This window comes from Agrilus planipennis, unplaced genomic scaffold (assembly GCF_000699045.2).
Source record: "Agrilus planipennis isolate EAB-ADULT unplaced genomic scaffold, Apla_2.0 scaffold11, whole genome shotgun sequence".
NCBI classification, from domain to species: Eukaryota; Metazoa; Arthropoda; class Insecta; order Coleoptera; family Buprestidae; genus Agrilus; species Agrilus planipennis.
The window spans coordinates 1,447,130-1,467,389 of NW_020440736.1; the positions used below are offsets into that span (position 1 = coordinate 1,447,130).

Below are 20,260 nucleotides of genomic sequence, written 5' to 3' on the forward strand. Positions count from 1 at the left end.
TTAGGCTTCACAATATCAAAGTTACGAGGATGTCATCCAATAATGCTCTCTAAGGATGGTCTAGTTCTTCGTACAATTTATCAAAATATTCTAGTATTGCTCTCATCAGCTCTCGTCTCCCGACCTCTTCTCCTGGCATACGTTTTCGCCATCCTGTTATTCCTCCTTTCGCATGAAAACCCCAAAACATCATACTTTTAAGTTAGGTTGTTGGGTGGAATTCTTTCTGATGCTTGGATAAGCTGGTATCAAAGAAAAATTTTGATCATCCCTTGGTGCTTATCATCGGTGACAAATGTTTGGAGTCGCTAGTACGAGTGGCGAGCTTCTTCAGAGGTCCTTCCATATTCGATACCGGATGTGGACACCAGCCGACTCCAATCTTTAAACCCGAGTCAGAATAGCACCAGTTCATCATAGATTATTGTCAAATTTGAATCAAACAATTTTAGGCTTCACAATATCAAAATTATGAGGATGTCATCCAATAACGGTCTGTAAATATGGTCTACTTCTTCGTACTGTCTATCAAAACATTCTAGTATTGCTCTCATCGGCTCTCGTCTCCGCCCTCTTCTCCTGGCATACATTGTCGCCATTCTGTTATTCTTATTTTTACCTGAAATACCAAAAACATCATTCTTTTAAGTCAGATTCTTGGAAAGAACTGTTTTTGATGTTTGGATAAGCTAGTATCGAAGAAAATTTTTGATCATCCCTTGGAGCTTATCATCCGTGACAGAAGTTTGGAGTGGCCAGTACGAGTGGCAAGCTACTTCAGAGGTCCTTCCATCTTCGATACTGGTCAGGTTGTTGGAAAGAACTGTTTTTGATGTTTGGATAAGCTGGTATTTAAAAAAAATTTTGATCATCCCTTGGTACTTATAAGCCTTGGATGACCACCCTCACCACCGTTTACGCCGCCACTATTAATGAGTCCGTATCATAAAGATCGTAGCTATTTGAAAAGGTTTATATCTTTTATTTTATAAACATGAATATTAGAAGAAAACCAAATAGAGTTTTGTGGGACCGAATTCAAAAAAGCACTTTTGTTCAAAATTCCATATGAAATTCTAGAAGCCTGAAACAATATTTTGACATTTAAGTTTTCAAATTTAATGGCGGTTTCTACGCTGGCCATCACATTTTCAGTATGGAGTTTCATGGATGTCATTACATACTTTGGGTATTGAAACCCATTTTAGATTTCTAAATAATTTAGGTGAAATTGTGGGTTACAATCTTTTATGTAATGTGAAAAAATCACAACTGAATTCTTTATAACAAATGCTTAATTTTCGTTTATTAATTTTCTTATTATTTGTGTTTGGCATGTTATAAAGCCAACATATTCAAACTGCCCAGTTTTCGTTTGGCCTATAGATACCCTTACACATTATAAGTGCTGCAATACAGCTATTTGCTAACAGATGGCAATATACTGTCATTAGTGTTGTATTTTCTCCTTTTCACACATTCCATATCCTTTTTTTGTGTATAATTGTATCTAAAGAAAGGCTTTAACACTATAAAGTCATGATAAATGTCTAAATAATGCAAAAATATAAAATTAAACAGAGAAGGTAAAGAGTTAAACTGTATATCGTCTACAACTAGTAGCCGAGATGGCGACTCAGTGCCTTCTCTGTTTCATGTTATTATCTTGGATATTTGTTGAAATAATTTAAAAGACGTTCTGAAAGTCAAGGGAAATTGCGGATCATACGTGGTTATTTCGACAAATTTTTAGACAGCAACAATTTCATTACGTATTTTGTACGTTTTTCATCAGCCATCTTCAAAAATGATATTTTGTAATTAAATAGCTTAGGCTTAGGGAATTTATCTAAATCGTAGGAGCCCTAAAAATAGCCCAAGTACTCCAAGCCAAAACATGGAAAAAACAACTTGTGATCCTGATTTTCACTTTGTAGCATTGTACTAAAAGTTGTATAAAAACACAAAAAGTAAAACACAAATGACCAATAGCTCAAAAGTTATAACATCTTTAAAAAGATTTCTGTATCGTCAGGCGAAACAGCGTCACTAAAAAATAAAGAAATTCGTAGTATGGAAAATATAAAAAATAATCGATTTATAACAACAAATTTGGTTAAACTCTATACAAATTTCAATGAAAATAGTATTTAAGGTTTTAAAAAAGTCTATATTCGAAGATGGGCACCGTATGTATGCACTTATGTTTGGGGAAAAAAAAGGATTTTCAAACATAGCAGGAACATGTGCTTTTAAATGATTTTTAACTAATTATATTAAAAATTTAGGGGAATTAAAGATGATGGATTTTAGACATATTTTGTTATCAGGTCTACAACTTTATACATATACTTAGTGCAAATTATGTACCAATTTAAAATCCTTTCCCTTTTGCATTTTGGAAACTTTGGTTTATGTGACATATTTTTGTGGTGTTTTCAAATGTGTTACTATAATTTTCATAAACCTGTAAGAATACAGGGGATGCTCGAAACACGCTGTTTTTAATGGAACGTCCTAAATCTTTTCAAATTTTTGAAATTGATACTTCCTTCTGATTTGTAAAATGTATAATTGTCATACATTAAGAATAATTTTAATGGAGAATACCTAATTTCTCCTCAGAAGATAATCTATTTCAGTATTAAAAATCCCCATCCCCCTCCCACCAATTGACTGCGTAAAAAACGTAGCTGTTTACTTGAATTATTTCAGCTGTCAAACAATTTCGTTGAAATATCTCCAATTGAAACACATGAGAAAGTCATTACTTCATGACATGATTCAACATCGACTTTATTTTTTATGATTTCCTTCATTATTATGATAGGTATTGTACACTTTATAAATCAAAAATTATAAGGAATCTCAAATATATAGCGTTCCTTTTAAAAAAATGTACCTACTCAATCTATACCATGTATGTATATGTATGTATGTATGTATGTATGTATGTATGTATGTATGTATGTAATTAGAAAATTTGCCCTATACAATATTACTCATTTTCTGCAATTAAAAGTACATTTTATTAAGCAATAGACCAAAAGTTGAGAATAACATCAGAAATATTGTTAAACTTTCTTTCAGAAAAAACAATTGAAAATTATGAGCATTCTCGATGACTAAAGTTCAGGATTGTAATTTTTTATTGTTTAAAATTTGTTATTAATTATAGATACTACGTTTACTCTCATTAATGACTGTATTGATTAAATAAATAGAGTTTTGGTTTTCTTTCAACCGACTTCAACGAAAAAGGAGGTTCTTTATATTCGACTCATTTTTTTTCTTGTGTTTATGCTTTAATTAATGGGACTATTACTCAAGGCTAGTCCCATTACCATTTAAATTTGAAAAAAAAATATTCCTCCCAAAAAAAATTAGTTGGAGAAATTAGCGCAACCTCTCATTTTTCAGTCAGATATTTTTAACTTTTTAGTTTAAGTGTTTGCATATAAACAAATTATTAAAATCGGTTTTTATACGTCAATACAGTACTTAATTATATAAATTTTTCTATCAGGATTTTATTTTTCGCTTCAAGTGTTTAATTAATTATAACACAATGTAATTCATTTAGAAAACATTTTTATTTATATTAATCTTTAAAAATAGGTACTCATACGTAATATGTGGTAATAAACGCCTTTGTGGGAAAATTGCTACCAGAATATTAGAAAAATCTCGTTATTTTGTTTCCAGGCCTTATACAATATTTTATTTATTCAAGCTTCAACTTGTTAGCATCTGCTGATAAAAAAAAGCTAGGCCACGCCACGCCGTCACGCCTCAACAACAGTGATTCAGCTTTCTGACATTCCGTTATCGGTCGTCGTCAGATATGAGCGGCATATCTACGTGTTGTCTAAAAGATTTGTTCGTATTTACGTACAAAAAGTGTTACAGAATATAGAAAGTGCCATTATAGGATTACAATGAATATACTTTAGAAAAATGTAAGTAATGTTTGTAAAATATGTTTTAATCCGTGTACAGTGTACATATATAGGGCATTATTTAGATTTAGGGAAATTAATTTAACATTAGATAACTGTGTTTTATATATGCATTTACATTTATTCTATACTGATATACTTTCGGATATTTCTGTTGTCCATTTGAATTTCACATTTTTATGCACCATTTCTCCGGTTGTTCCACATTTCATCCAAATTTTCCTTTCTTTTTTTCATTTTTCATTTGTGATTCTTATTTCTACCTTTTAATTATTCGATATATTATCATTAACTTTTATTCCTGCATTCTTTTAATATCATATCGTCTTCTGATGGAAATTAACTTGGTAGTCCTAATGGATTGCACTTATCAATTTCTTGACTCATAATGAAAAAACTTTACTGCTGCTTTATTTCACACATCGTATAAGGGAGACCGGGGATGGTTGACTAGTTTTTTGCTGAATAGTTCATATTTTTTGTGTTTTAATGTATATAGACAAGAAAAGCATGTTAATTGATAGAAAATCTATTAACCTAATAAAAATATGTAATATTTAGTTCTTAGTTTAGTATAATAGTGATAATTTAATGCATTTTACAAAATATTAAATCTTAGTCAATCTACCCCTGGCCCGGGGTAGGTAGACCATATGCCAGGGGTAAGTTGACTCATGTACCAGTAAGAGTCAAATCATGAGAAGGAGCAAATAATTAAACATTTTTTTAATATAATTGAACCTTTTGTTAAAAAATAAACTGGCTAAAGTTTCCTCTTCTAGATTAGTAAAAATTTGTCAATTTTTTATATATTCCACTGTGTCCAGGGTTAATTCTGCTCTCGTCAATTTCGGATTCTGTTCTAATTTTTCTTTTAATTTGGCCACGTAACGATTTAAAAGTCCAATAAAAAGTTAATTTATGTGTTGTTTTCAACTACATATTTCATTGGGGTTGGTTGAATAATTATTCAACCAGCCCCGAAAAAAATTGGTCTACCAACCCCAGACGCCATTTTTAATTTTGATCGCATGGCTAGCCTAAACACTGCCGTTGACTTGAAAAATAAGATATGAAATATGATAAATGTGCCCTCATTAAATGCTAGGACTAATAGAAAAATGATTTACATAAAACGAGTAGGCATCAGATCAAAAAATACAATATATCAAAATATTACTTATGTAATTGAAATATGAAAAACATGTCAGTGTTCGAAAACAACGCACGACCGCGATGTGACGCTTCAGACAACTGAGCGGGACGCGAAATGTAATGCTTGGTTATGATCAGATGACATAGTTCATACACTGTCGACGATTTTTCGGTAGTTAGTCTACCTACCCCTATAGTCAACCATCCCCGGTCTCCCCTACCATGAAATGTTTGTGAAAAATGCATAATTTAATTTAACTTAATATTAGATAACTGTGTTTTATATATGCTATTACATTTACTCTATACTGATATACTTATTGATATTTTCTCCTATAAGATTTCCCACATCCTTTTTTAGATCATCCCTTTTGTCCATTTGAATTTCTCATTTTTTTGTACCATTCCTCCTGTTATTCCACATCTCTCAAACATATATTCAAGCCTCCTTGGTTCCAATTTACACAGCCTGCATATGCTTTTCTTCTTCTTACCAGTAGGTTACATTCATATTCTCATATTTTCAGTCTGACCCTTCGATACACTTTTATCTTTTTTAAGTTTCCATTTGTAGTGCTTGATTGACCATCGTCTTTCAATTAAAAAAAATTTTCTTTACGTTTTCCATCTTTTATTTGTGATTCTCATTTCTACGTTTTAAATATTCGATATATTATTTATCCTTAACTTTTATTCCTCCATTCTTTTAATATCATATCGTCTTCTGATGGAAATTAACTTGGTTGATTGATCATCCTCTTTCAATAAAAAAATTTTTCTTTCCTTTTTCCATCTTCCATTTGTGATTCTCATTTCTACGTTTTGAATATTCGATATATGTATTCCTACATTTTTTTAATATTACGTATATAGTCTTCTGATGGAAATTAACATGGCCGTTCTAATGGATTGCACTTATCAATTTGTTAATTCATAATTAAAGAACTTTACCGTTGCTTTATTTAATACATCGGATACCGTGAAAAGTTTGTCAAAAATGCATATTTTAAATTAACTTAACATTAGATAACTGTATCTACATGTGCATTTACATTTAATCTATGCTGATATACTTTCTAAAATTTTCCCCATAAGATTTCCCTTATCCTTGTTTGATCATCCTATCTATCCATTTGAACTTCCCATTTCTTTTGTACCAGTGCGCCTGTTATTCTACATCTCTCAAAAATTACCTTAAGCTCCCTTGTTTTAATTTACACATCCTTTTCCACTGAAAAAAATTTCTTTGCTTTTTCTATCTTTTATTTGTGATTCTCATTTGTACGTTTTAAATAAGCGATATATTATCCTTAACTTTTATTCCTACATTATTTTAATATTAACCATATCGTCTTCTGATGGAAATTAACTTGTTCGTTCTAATGGATTGCACTTATCAATTTGTTGATTAAAATAATTACAAGATTTACCGCTACTTTATTTTAGACGTCGTATAGGTCCTGCGAAATATTTGTGAAAAATGCATAATTTTAAAAAAAATCTGGTATTAACGTAATCATCTAGATACCTGATCTGCTTTTACAGAAAGTGTAGAATGCATGTGTATTATTTCAACATAATTCTTCTTATAAAATACCACAAATGGCGCGGTAAACGCCATCTGTAGTACGATGCTACATTTTAGGATTACGTATGCTCCAACAAGGTCCATTTAAATATATGGATATCTACTTGTTGAAACAAATTCCGGCGTAGCTAACCCCAACGTGACAGGCACGTTACCATAATCGAATAAAATAAATAAAACGCGCTGTTAAGACAGCAGGTAAAAATTGGTCTGTGTTCTGTAGGAGCTGCCTGCGACGCGCTGATGAGATCCAAAAAGATCGAAATCGCGATCCGCGTCTGGCAGTTTCGACAGAATGCAGACCACTTCGAATTATATTATTCGATTAAGCTAACGTGCCTATCACGTTGAGGTTGGCTACGCCGGGATTCGTTTTCAGCAAGTANGTTTTTTTATTTGCCTTTGTGATCCGTTTTAATTGGAAAAAAGACATTAATGCCAAAATAGTTTGTTTAGCGTGAAAGATTAGAACCAAAATAGGGTTGCAAATAATTTTATTGATGTAAAATCAACATCAATTATTTTGTATCAAAATTTTTTCAATCCCGTTTTGTTTCTGATCTTTTACACATTGTAATAAAAAAAAGCTTATAAATCCACAGGAAGTAACGATTTTTCATTTAATCTTAGGTATTTGGTTTTGATCTTGCATATTGTGCATTACTTTTAGTCTTGATCTTGTTTGTTCAGTTTTGGTCTTGATCCTGCTAGTATAAAGACAGTTTTGGTCTTATATTTTCGTAAGACCAACACCACTTTTGCTCGTCACTAAGCTGGAGGTAATCTTCAAGAGAAGTTTTCTAGGATTGAGTAAGGTGGTAGCACGTAATGAAGCCTAGACCGGCTTCCCATTCCTTAACATTTTTTCCTAGGTTTTAATGAACAACTTGCGGCAAATACCAATGTTCATCCCCTTATCACCGAAATTTATATTTGAGCTTTTATCATGTTTTTGTATTTACTTATTGATATATGTCTAGGTACCGCCATAATGCGTAAACTTATCGTAGCGGATCTCAATCAGAGATGCTGCTAGATTTGTTGTGAATAGTTTTGGATTCATTGAAAAAAATTAATAGCACATTCCCCTAATTAATCATTTATTAAAAGTTTATACAATTATTAAAGTTTATAATAGTAGATTTCTCAAAGAAACAACGGAGCGAGATGGAGTTTTATAAGATTTGTTAACTTACATGAAGCAGTTGCTCTTGGACTTCAAGTATAGACGTTGAACTTCTGAGGAGGTATTATCAATGTACATATTGTCTTTTACATTAATTTATAGGAGTAATTATACAAAAAATACCTAAGCATATGTTTACAAAATTATAACGGATTAGACGTTTAAAATATTCCTACATAAGTATCTAGAAAAACAAAACCTTAAATAAATGATTACGTTTTCAAAAAATATAGGGTTGTTCGGAAAGTCATTTCGTTTTTTCCCGACAGAGGATTTAATTGTATTCTTTTGCACCCAACTTCACATTTAAGCCGTATAATTTTTATATGCTTTGAGAGCTCATATAGCAAGGCTTGTGTGTGAAAAATTCCAATTAATTCTACGCAGTAGTTTTTGGTTGGTGCCCTTTTAAATATGGAGAGCGATAAGCAGCATTTTCGACATATCTTACTGTTTTACTACAGAAAGGGTAAAAATGCTGTTCAAGCCAGAAAGAAATTGACTGATGTGTATGGAGAAGGTGTGTTGACAGTACGCCAGTGCCAGAACTGGTTCGCTAAATTTCGATCCGGCAATTTTGATGTCGAAGATGCACCACGTTCGGGAAGGCCGGTTGAAGCTGATAAAGACGCGATAAAGGCATTAGTTGATGTGAACCGGCGAATAACAACACGTGAGATCGGATTGAGGTTAAATTTATCAAATTCAACAGTTTATGACCACTTGAAAGGCCTGGGATTATCCTCGAAGCTCGATGTATGGGTTCCCCATGTTCTCACAGAGAGAAATCTGTGTCGCCGCATTGACGTCTGCGATTCGCTTCTCAAACGTCACGAAAATGATCCGTTTTTGAAGCGCATCATCACTGGGGACGAAAAATGGGTTGTATACAACAACGTCAAACGCAAGAGGTCATGGAGCAAAAAAGATGAACCGGCTCAAACCATTTCCAAAGCCGATATTCACCAAAAAAAGGTGATGCTGTCTGTTTGGTGGGATTTTAAAGGAATCGTTTTTTTTGAGCTTTTACCGGATAACACAACGATTAATTCGGAAGTCTACTGTCATCAGCTGGACAAACTGAATGATGCACTTCAACAGAAAAGGTCAGAACTAATCAACAGGAAAGGTGTAGTGTTTCACCAAGACAACGCGAGACCTCACACAAGTTTGGTCACTCGCCAAAAGCTTTTACAGCTTGAATGGGATACAATGCTACACCCACCATATTCTCCAGACCTGGCACCATCGGATTATTATTTGTTCCGGTCACTCCAAAATTTTTTAGACGGTAAAACCTTCACCTCAAATGAGGAGGTCAAAAACCTCCTCGATCAGTTTTTTGCCAGCAAAGACCAAAAATTTTATGAGCGTGGAATTATGCTACTACCAGAAAGATGGCAAAAGGTGTTGGACCAGAACGGTCAATATATAATTTAATAAAGTATTTGTTTATTATACGAAAACTGTCTTTCATTTCCACAAAAAAAAAACGAAATGACTCCGAACAATCCTATATATAAAGAAGTAGGTACAACATGAGTCAAATATACTAAGTATTTTTATTTATTTGTTCAAGAAAATTTTGAATTCAGTTTTGCCAATACAGACTAATTTTATTTTTTAATTACATATTGACAAGAGTAGGTAAAAGAGCATACATTGAATATACACAGGGATCCAAAATATTATAATGTGATAAGTCAACATTAACTAAATAACGATCATAAGTTCGAATGGGAAAATGTAAAAATAATAGAAAAAGAAAGTAACTAAAGTATGTATACATTTACTTAAGTATAAAACATTTTTTAAGAAAACCTGACAGGTATTTGCTCATTTTTTAAATATTGCAGTTTTTCTAGATTAATTAAGTGGTATTTGCACTATATCACCAGCTGCGAAGATTATGTATGGTTCATATTTTCTTGTTTGAAGTAATTGAGGTATAGTTTTTCTATCTTTATGTTATAGTTTCTTCTGTTCATCAACAAATAATTCTTCCATAGGTTTTTTTATTTGCCTTTGTGATCCGTTTTAATTGGAAAAAAGACATTAATGCCAAAATAGTTTGTTTAGCGTGAAAGATTAGAACCAAAATAGGGTTGCAAATAATTTTATTGATGTAAAATCAACATCAATTATTTTGTATCAAAATTTTTTCAATCCCGTTTTGTTTCTGATCTTTTACACATTGTAATAAAAAAAAGCTTATAAATCCACAGGAAGTAACGATTTTTCATTTAATCTTAGGTATTTGGTTTTGATCTTGCATATTGTGCATTACTTTTAGTCTTGATCTTGTTTGTTCAGTTTTGGTCTTGATCCTGCTAGTATAAAGACAGTTTTGGTCTTATATTTTCGTAAGACCAACACCACTTTTGCTCGTCACTAAGCTGGAGGTAATCTTCAAGAGAAGTTTTCATAAGTTTGAAACATTCATTTTATTAATAAGATTTAAAAAAAAGTGAACTACAGCAGCATTAAGAGACGTATGTTTTTAAGAAAGTGAGGAAAATTAGTATTTCTCGCGTGGAGTTGCGATAAGTTAAAAACTTTTATTTGGAATTATTGAGACATCTGTTTGCTTCTCTAGTTCAAACCGATTTTAAATTAGGTTAAGAATAAGTGAATTGCTGCAGCATAAAAAGACGTAGATTCATAAGAAGTTGAGGAACATACGTAATTTTCGCATGTAGTTTTGATAAGTTAAAAACTATTATTTGTAATTTCTGATACATTAGTTTTTAGCACCAGAAACTGCTCTTTCCGATAATTTTATCGTATTTTAATTTGAATTTAAAATAGGTGAACTGCAGCCGCGCATAGAGACGTTCGATTTTAAGAAACTGGAAAAAAGAGGTAATTTTGCGTGCAGTTTTGACAAGTTAAAAGCCATTATTTGAAATCTTTGAGATATTGGTTTGTTGCACAAAGAACTGCTCTTTTCGATAGTTTTATCGGATTTTAATTTGGATTTAAAATAGGTGAACTGCAGCCGCGTAAAGAGACGTTCGATCTTAAGAAACTGGAAAAAAGAGGTACTTTTGCATGCAGTTTTCACAAGTTAAAAGCCATTATTTGAAATTTTTGAGATATTGGTTTGTTGCACAAAGAACTGCTCTTTTCGATAGTTTTATCGGATTTTAATTTGGATTTAAAATAGGTAAACTGCAGCCGCGTAAAGAGACGTTCGATCTTAAGAAACTGGAAAAAAGAGGTACTTTTGCATGCAGTTTTCACAAGTTAAAAGCCATTATTTGAAATTTTTGAGATATTGGTTTGTTGCACAAAGAACTGCTCTTTTCGATAGTTTTATCGGATTTTAATTTGGATTTAAAATAGGTAAACTGCAGCCGCGTAAAGAGACGTGCGATCTTAAGAAACTGGAAAAAAGAGGTAATTTTGCGTGCAGTTTTGACAAGTTAAAAGCCATTATTTGAAATTTTTGAGATATTGGTTTGTTGCACAAAGAACTGCTCTTTTCGATAGTTTTATCGGATTTTAATTTGGATTTAAAATAGGTGAACTGCAGCCGCGTTAAGAGACGTTCGTTCTTAAGAAACTGGAAAGAAGAGGTAATTTTGCGTGCAGTTTTGACAAGTTAAAAGCCATTATTTGAAATTTTTGAGATATTGGTTTGTTGCACAAAGAACTGCTCTTTTCGATAGTTTTATCGGATTTTAATTTGGATTTAAAATAGGTGAACTGCAGCCGCGTTAAGAGACGTTCGTTCTTAAGAAACTGGAAAAAAGAGGTAATTTTGCGTGCAGTTTTGACAAGTTAAAAGCCATTATTTGAAATTTTTGAGATATTGGTTTGTTGCACAAAGAACTGCTCTTTTCGATAGTTTTATCGGATTTTAAATTGGATTTAACGTAAGTGAACTGCAGTCGCATAAACAGACATTCGATCTTAACAAATTTAAAAAAATAGATAACGTTGCGTGCAGTTTTGACAAGTTAAAAATTATTGTTTGCAATTTTTGAGAGATTATTTTACTGCACAAAGAACTGCTCTTTCCGATAATTTTATCGTATTTTAATTTGAATTTAAAATAGGTGAACTGCAGCCGCATAAAGAGACGTTCGATCTTAAGAAACTGGAAAAAATAGGTAATTTTACGTGCATTTTTGACAAGTTAAAAATTATTGTTTGCAATTTTTGAGAGATTATTTTACTGCACAAAGAACTGCTCTTTTCGATAGTTTTATCACATTTTAATTTAGGTTTGAAATAGGTGAACTGCAGTCGCGTTAAGAGACATTCGATCTTAAGAAACTCGATAAGAGAAGTAGCTTTGCGTGGAGTTTGGACATGCTAAAAACCATTATTTGAAATTTTTGAGAGATTGGTCTGCTGCACAAAGAACTGCTCTTTTCGATAAATCCATCTGATTTTAATTTGGATATAAAGTAAGTGAAATGCGGTCGTGTAAAGAGACATTCGAAATTAAGAAACTCAAAAAAAATTAGTAATTTTCCGTGCAGTTTTGACCACCTAAAAACTATTGCTTGATATGAAATTTTTGAGAAATTTGTTTGTAGCACCAAAAACTGCTCTTTTCGATAGTTTTATCGGATTTTAATTTGTATTTAAAATAGGTGTACTGCAGTCGCGTAGAGATGTTCGATCTTAAGAAATTCGAAAGAAGAGGTAACTTTGCGTGGAGTTTGAACATGTTAAAAACCCTTTTGGATGCGTTGGATACTGCTCTTTTTTGTATTTAACCCAAACCGATTTTAAATTGGGGTTAGGTGCACTGTTGCAATAGAAACTTAAGGTGCTGAGAAAAAAGGTAATTCTCGAATAGAGTATCGATAAGTTGAAAACCTTTATTTGGAATTTTTGAGACTTCTGTGTTGCATCGAAAATTGCTGATATTGGTAGTTCAATATAATTGTAAATTGGATTTGAAATATGCGAATAACAACATCGTAAATGCAAACTGCAATAGGCCCAAAACATTTAGTATGAAGTTTTGGGACATCCATTTGTTGCGTGAGAATTGTTGTGTTCACTATGTGTCTAACCCTTAAATAAATAACTAATTAATTAGGAAGAAGAACAACTCGTTCCCTTATTCATTTTCAATCCTTCACCATCTTTCTCGTTCATGGATTCAATCATTTTCAGAGTTGTGGTCAGGCGATGGAACTTGCATGAAGTAAAACCTTCACATAATTTCAAATTATGAGACGGGGGTGAAACTAGCTACAGGATTGGTTAAATTGTAAAATATTTGCCGAGAACCGTCGCAGATACCTTCTGAGTTGGGCTTTCGCGTCACCGGTGCGTCATGTTGTAGCCATCGCAAGATCCTGAATGCCTGATCCGCGTGGTTATTGTCAGTATGTTGCCAGTCTATCGCGGTGTGTAGTTGTAAGAGATTTTATTCGCAACTTTTGATTTAATTAACCGAATACTTTTTCTCGTAAGATTGGTTTCTTATACAATACGTACCTAACTAGCCGACATTTACTTTTCCCTCTTTAAGCTTAATAATACTTTTTGTGGTTTATTAATAAAAAAGTTTCGTTTCTAGGCGTTATATCCTGACCGGTTACTAAAACTCTGGAAGCCATCCGTTAAGAAGCACTGGTCTTTCACTCCAGATAATAGCAGGACCTGATGGATGGGCAAAAGTGCCTTTTTCTTTTTCACTTGTAATGCAAGCAGTACGCTGTTGCCATAGGAGGACCGAATGAAAAAGTGCCTGTAGGTAACGATTTTCATTAAAGATATTAGATGTGATGTTGAATTATCTTCCTTCGACATTTGTAACTTATCTTTTAGGAATGTCAACCATTGTGATAGTAGAAATCAATGATAACGTTGTTTTTTTTCAGTTTTCAACAATGAATATTATATTTTAACACTAGTATGAAAAACTTTAATTACAAAAATTTAATTTTTAAGCAAAGGAGACTTATAATTCTCGCTGTAACTCATCCATTGTGTATCCAATTGTAAGTTTTTGGCAAATGTAATTTTACTTTAGGTGCCTTTTCGTTTTATTTTATTTCTTGTGAATTTAATAGCGCAGTAATTCTATTTTTTTTGTGCATTTCCACAGATTGGTCGAAGAATAAAACAATTGTCTGCACTGATATCGTTATTCATGGACTTCGTTTGGTTTTTATTCGTCTTCAGTTAATCTTCGATCACGAGTAAAAGCATTTTCGATTCCACCGAAACAACACTGATCGTGAGCTACGTTTCTTCCTGCTCTGTTGGCTGATTCATCTTTGAAGCATACATTCTCCGCAATTACTTAAGGTGAGAATACATTAAAGTTAATTAAAAACTGCATTCTACCAATATTTTGCCATCATACCTGTTTCAAATCGAAGGTGGAGAAGACAAGGAGTTCTCGCAGTTAAAATAGTTCTTTATCTAGCATGTTCTAACCAACAGGAATTAATTTTTTATAATTCCGCTATATTCATATTTTTTGGTGGGTGTTTTGTTGTGTTTCAAATCGTATTTATATAGGAATATAATATCCTTAATTGATATATGTTTTTTTTCTGTTTCTGCAGATTATCCAACAAATGAGAGAGAATAAAGTTCAACTTGGTAGTGCTCACACAACCATTGTCTATATGGATATCGTCTTTCCTGGACTATATTCCTGATTTTCTGTTTTTATCGTCACCTTACAAGACGAGGAAAAGCAACTGGCCGTTCATTCCAGATAATGGCGGGACCTGATGGATGGGCAAAAGTGCCTTTTTCTCTTTCCACTGGTAGTGCAAGCAGTAATTGTTGCCAAAGAAGGACTTAATGAAAAAGTATCGGTAGGTAACAATTTTCATTAAAGGTAGTAGTTGTGATATTAAATTATCCTAGAAGCCTGAACTCCTTCGACATTTGTAACTTTAAAAATGTGATAGTAGAAATAAATGATATTAGTATTTATTTTCAGTTTTCATAAATGAACATTATAATTTGGCATTAGTATTAAAAACAGAAGAAAACTATTCAATTTTATCCAAAAGAGATGTATATTTCCATTTTTAAATTATAAGCTGGTTTAAATGTGTCTTTCGTAGCGTGTTTTTCTTGTATTTCATATCGTTTTTATATTGGAGTGTAATATCCTTAATTGATATATGTTTTTGTCCGTTTCTGCAGATTATCCAACAAATGAGAAAGAATAAAGTTCAACTTGGTGGTATTCACATGGATATCGTCTTTCCTGGACTATATTCTTGATTTCCTATTTTCATCGTCACCTTGCAACATTATACACGTAATTGTCAACCGACGAGGGAAAGCAACTGGAGATATTCCACTGAAACAACAAATTTTCGGCTATGTGGTAGTCCTCCTGGATTTTGTTTGCTTACAGTCTACAGTTAATTAAGGTGAGAATACTTGATATAATTAATTATAATTAATGGCACTTTATTAATCTGTTACCACCCTATCTGTTTCAGATCGACGATGGAGAAGACAAATAAGATGCGTAGTTAGTTCATTATCTTGCATGCTCTATCTAATAGAATTAATTCTTGAAGTTTATTTTATTCAAATTAATTGTTTATTTTGCATGTTTTCTGTAGTTTATTTTATTTCAATTAATTTTTATTTTGCATGCTTATTTTGTTTTATTTTATTTGAGTTAAATTTTGATTGTAGATGTTTTTATTTTTTTTTGTAGCAGTAGTACCTACTAACATGTTCTTTATTTTTTTTTAGTAGTGTAGTCTAACATGTCTCTTGCTTACCTCTTCGCTTAGCTTACTGCATATTCTTCCTAATTTGCTTCGCATTTACCCTACGTCTTCTACATGATTCAACGTTTCGTTATCGTGTTTGTTTCTTCTCACCCTTGTGGAATTAGGGAGGGCCTCCCCGAACGACTTCCCTTGGGCTTAGCTATTTAGTTGATCTTAAAAGTGTCTTATACACTTTTCGCGAGTCTACTCTAGCGTTACTTCCTTTCAGACGGGGTACAGTGGGTTATCTGGAATAGGAGCAATAGGCGACTGCCCAGCTTGCCTTGGCGAAATCTGTCCGATCTTCTCTACCAAAGCTATTAGTATTTGCCGTTAGTCCTGTTAATTGCACTATTTGCTTTCAGATAATGAGGTATTTCCTGAGAAGAATGAAGACATCGTATTTTTTGCTTTTTATTGTATTTTCTTTGAAATTTTATTTGTTTTTTGTGTTTCTCTTTCAGGTATTTTGCTTGTTTTCTTGTGTTTCTTTTACATTACAGGTACTTTGTTTTTTAATTTGTAAACTGTTGAATTACCTAATGTAATTGTATCTTAGTCTGATAGGTAACTTTTCTAAATTTCTCTATAAACTTTATATGTTTATGGTTGTAACTGAAATTAATTTTTAAAATGCTTCTAAACTGTTTTTTTGGCATAATTGTTAAAATTAAATATATCATTTGTTAGTCTTTCAAAATTAATATTCATTTGGGTGGATAGGGTGGCTATAAGGGGCGATGAGGAGGCCACAGAGAGTTAAGGAGCATTTCTATCCCAAACATAGTTTTTAAATATCAATTCAACAGTTTGTAAATTGTTAATAATTGTAATAAATAGAAACATGTATAGTATCTTGGATATGTTGTATATATTATATATTATGTAGTTATTTGAAATAAATATGTTGTAATAAATGCAAATGTGTAAATCATAAATAGATTATCATTGTATTAACATTATTTTGGGGTTTAAATAAATAAGTGATTGAATTACGTGTTTTAATTTCATGAATATTTAATGAAGGTCTCAGACTTGGACAAATATAGACTCTAAAAGACTAAAACTACGATAAGAAGTACAGAATTATATTAATTTTAATATTATTAGCGCCCTCGTACGGTGAGGGGCTGAACTATGTTCAGAATTAGAGAGAAAACTACTAAAGTTGATCCCGCGCGAAAAGTGTGAACTCAGAAAAAGATCTCATGCGACTTATGCTCTCCTGATACAAATGTTAAAATTTATGAAAATTTTCAGTTTCGCGACCTATACGAGGTCTGATCAATAAATATTTGAACGACCAAATTTTGTTGTCAAAGTAATTCTTGATCAGACCTCGTATAGGTCGCGAAGCTGAAAATTTTCATAAATTTGAACATTTGTATCAGGAGAGCATAAGTCGCATGAGGTCTTTTTCAAAATCCAATTTTTGGTTGTTCAAATATTTGTTGATCAGACCTCGTATAGGTCGCGAAACTGAAAATTTTCATAAATTTGAACATTTGTATCAGGAGAGCATAAGTCGCATGAGATCTTTTTTGGAGTCCACACTTTTAGCACCAGTTCAAGTTTAGCAGGTTTCTCTCATTTTCTCAGCATAGTTCAGCTTCTCGCCGTATGAGGGCGCCCTTATTTCCAAAATTATAATACCTTTTAAGATGTAAATTAAGATTATATTTTGGCTGCATGTGTGGAGCTCAGTACTAATTTTGGACCAATGAACATAATTATAGCAATTTTCAAGATGTTAATTATGACATATTTCTCAAGAAACGATTTTTTTCTAGTAAATTAAACACTGTTTATATTAAAACAAATTTATTTCGTATTNAAATTGGCTAGCATGCTACTAATATGTTAAAACGTGGAAATATAATGAAAATTCCGATTTCACTTTTCGACCCAATTACAATAACTTCCTAATGGGAAGTTAATAAAATAAATAAAATAAGCATGCAAAATAAAAATTAATTGAAATAAAATAAGCTACAAAAAACATTTAATTTGAATAAAATGAACTTCAAGAATTAATTCAATGAAATAAAGCATGCAAGATAGAGAACTACTCTAACTACGGATCTTCTTTGTCTTCTCCAGCGTCGATCTGAAACAGATAGGGTGGTAACAGATTAATAAAGAGTCATTAATTATAAATAATAATATTAAATATTCTCACCTTAGTCAACTGTAGGCTGTCAAGTTTGCAGGTGTAAAAAGCAAACAAAATCCAAGAGGAATACCATAGTAGAAAATTTGTTGCTTCAGTGAAGTTCAAATAAATCTCCCGTTGTTCTCACTCCTCGGTTGAAGACTAACTGCATAATGTTGCACGATGAAGATGAAGAAGAATGTGGTCTAGGAAATAGAATATCCATGTAGACAGTGGTTGTTTGAGTACGTCCAAACTGAACTTCATTCTTTCTCATTTGTTGGAAATCTACAGAAATGGACGAAAAAAATATATTAATTAAGGATCCTATATATGAAATACAATAAAAAACAGCTAATATAGCGGAATTATAAAATAGCAAAATAGCGTCTCTTTACATTATAACATAAAAATCATGAAATGATCACAGATGCACCAATTTATACAGAAGACAATAGATATTTGTTAACAAAATATCATAGATGCTTGATAATAATTTCCTGCTGTAGACAATAGATAATTGTTGGAAGAGATACACAACATTAATATTTTTAATTAACTTTAATGTATTCTCACCTTAAGTAACTGCGGAGAATGTACGTTCCAAATGTAGATAAATCAGCCAACAGAGCAGGAGGGAACATAGCACATTGTTGATTCAGTGGAATTCAAATAAATCTCCAGTTGCTCTTACTCAGCGGTTGAAAACCAACTGCATAATGTTGCAAGATGAAAACAGCAAATCAAAAATGTAGTCCAGGAAATGCAGTTCCCATGTAGACAGTGGTTGTTGGAGTACGACCAAACTGAACTTTATACTCTCTCATTTGTCAGAAATCTACAGAAATGGACAAAAAATATATTAATAAGGGTTTAATTAAGCTCCTATATACGAAATATAATAAAAAACAACTAAAATAGAGGAATTATACAATGGCGAAATAGCGTCTCATTACATCATAACATAAAAATCGTCAAATGATCACAGATGCACCAATTTATACAGTAGACAATAGATATTTGTTAACAAAATATCATAGATGCTTGATAATAACTTCCTGCTGTACACAATAGATAATTGTTGGAAGAAATACAAAACATTAATATTTTTAATTAAATTTAATGAATTCTCACCTTATGTAACTGCTGGGAATGTATGTTCCAAACTCCAAAGGTAAATGAATCAGCCAACAGGGCGGGAAGGAACATAGCAATCACTCGTGGTCGAAAATTCACTTTTTGATAAATTCCTTTTTCGGCCATTTGAAAAAGAAAAAGGCCCTTTTGCCCTTCTAACAGGTACTGATATAATTTGGAGTGAAAGACCAGTGCTTCCTAGCAGATAGCATCCAGAGTTTTAAAAACGTTGCTGTAAAATGAAATCGTATCAGATTTTTAAAAAAATAATTTATTCAACATGTCTGGAACAAAACGAAAATAACAGTATCCTAAAATATTACCAAATAGATTTATTGCTGATTAATATCAACCGAATTGTGATTTGTATTCTCATCTCAACTTACTGCAAAAACGTCCAGGATGAAAAGTCAGCCACTCAGCATTTAGGAAAGTCCAACAAAAACGGCACACCCTGGTAGTAGACGATTACTGATTTCAGTAACACCAAACTAACTTGAAGGTTCTTTTTTCTATCATTTACGGGTAATCTGCAGAAAAAAAAAATTAATTAACACTATTAAATAAATAAAACAGGGAATAAAATAGAAACATTTGTGAAAGGAAGTAATTGAAAGTGATGTTCGTAACCAGTCAGAATATTACACTTAGAAACAAAACTTTTTAATTAAAAAAATAACAAAAATTATTATTTACCATAATTACTAAAAACAAAGAATAGCAAACATAGATCAGTTAGGTACGTACTGTATAATAGATAAAAATAACTCGGTAAATTAAGTGGGAAATATGCGAACAAAATCTCTCGCAACTACACACTACGATAGACAGGCAACATACTGGCAGTAACCAAGCCGATCAGGCTTGCAGGAATTTGCGATTGCTACAGCATGAAGCACCTATGACGCGGAAACCGCCACGCAGAAGCATCAAATGAGCTATTTGCGACGGTTCGCGGCAAACTTTTTGTAATTTAACCAATCGTGTAGCTAGTTTCTGCCCCGCTTCATAAATTCAAATAATTTGAATGTTTTGCTTCGTGAGAGTTCCATCGCCTGATCACAACTCTGAATATAATCAGTTAGAAGAGTGGGAGAGATGACGAAAGATTAGAAAGGAAAGCATGAGAGATAATGAAGGTTTTTGTTCTTACAATCTGAATTACATATGCTCTGAAATAATAATTCATGAGACAAATACTGCCTTTGAAATGAGGAAAAAAATATAAAATTTAATAATAACTATTTTCAGTTTATATATGCTTAGGGTTTCGCTCTAGTTATGATGCAATACAAAATTATTCATAGAGGTTCCTTGTACAACGTTAGGGTGCAATAGAGAAGGAATTTTTCAACATTA

At 32.2% G+C, this 20,260-nt stretch overlaps 2 long non-coding RNA genes across 8 annotated transcripts; one reads left to right on the forward strand and one right to left on the reverse strand.

Moving 5' to 3' along the window:
* Nucleotides 1–3,755: 3,755 nt before the first annotated feature.
* Nucleotides 3,756–15,446, forward strand: LOC108733842. Of its 5 annotated transcripts, none has more exons than XR_003232200.1 (6): nucleotides 3,756–3,959; nucleotides 13,025–13,260; nucleotides 13,434–14,167; nucleotides 14,431–14,688; nucleotides 15,026–15,258; nucleotides 15,331–15,446. It is a non-coding gene; the product is annotated as an uncharacterized LOC108733842 (long non-coding RNA). The 5 variants fall into 5 exon arrangements; XR_003232201.1 differs by having other exon boundaries at nucleotides 3,757–3,959; nucleotides 13,025–13,239; XR_003232202.1 differs by lacking the exon at nucleotides 13,025–13,260 and having other exon boundaries at nucleotides 3,772–3,959; nucleotides 13,434–13,610; nucleotides 13,965–14,167.
* Nucleotides 15,447–17,563: 2,117 nt separating this feature from the next.
* On the reverse strand, nucleotides 17,564–20,260 carry LOC108733909. 3 transcript variants are annotated; one of them, XR_003232189.1, is made up of 6 exons: nucleotides 19,649–20,258; nucleotides 19,288–19,431; nucleotides 18,899–19,133; nucleotides 18,341–18,602; nucleotides 17,792–18,052; nucleotides 17,564–17,719 (listed from the first exon to the last, which is right to left on the reverse strand). It is a non-coding gene; the product is annotated as an uncharacterized LOC108733909 (long non-coding RNA). The 3 variants fall into 3 exon arrangements; XR_003232188.1 differs by having other exon boundaries at nucleotides 17,564–18,052; nucleotides 19,598–20,260; XR_003232187.1 differs by having other exon boundaries at nucleotides 17,564–18,052; nucleotides 19,649–20,259.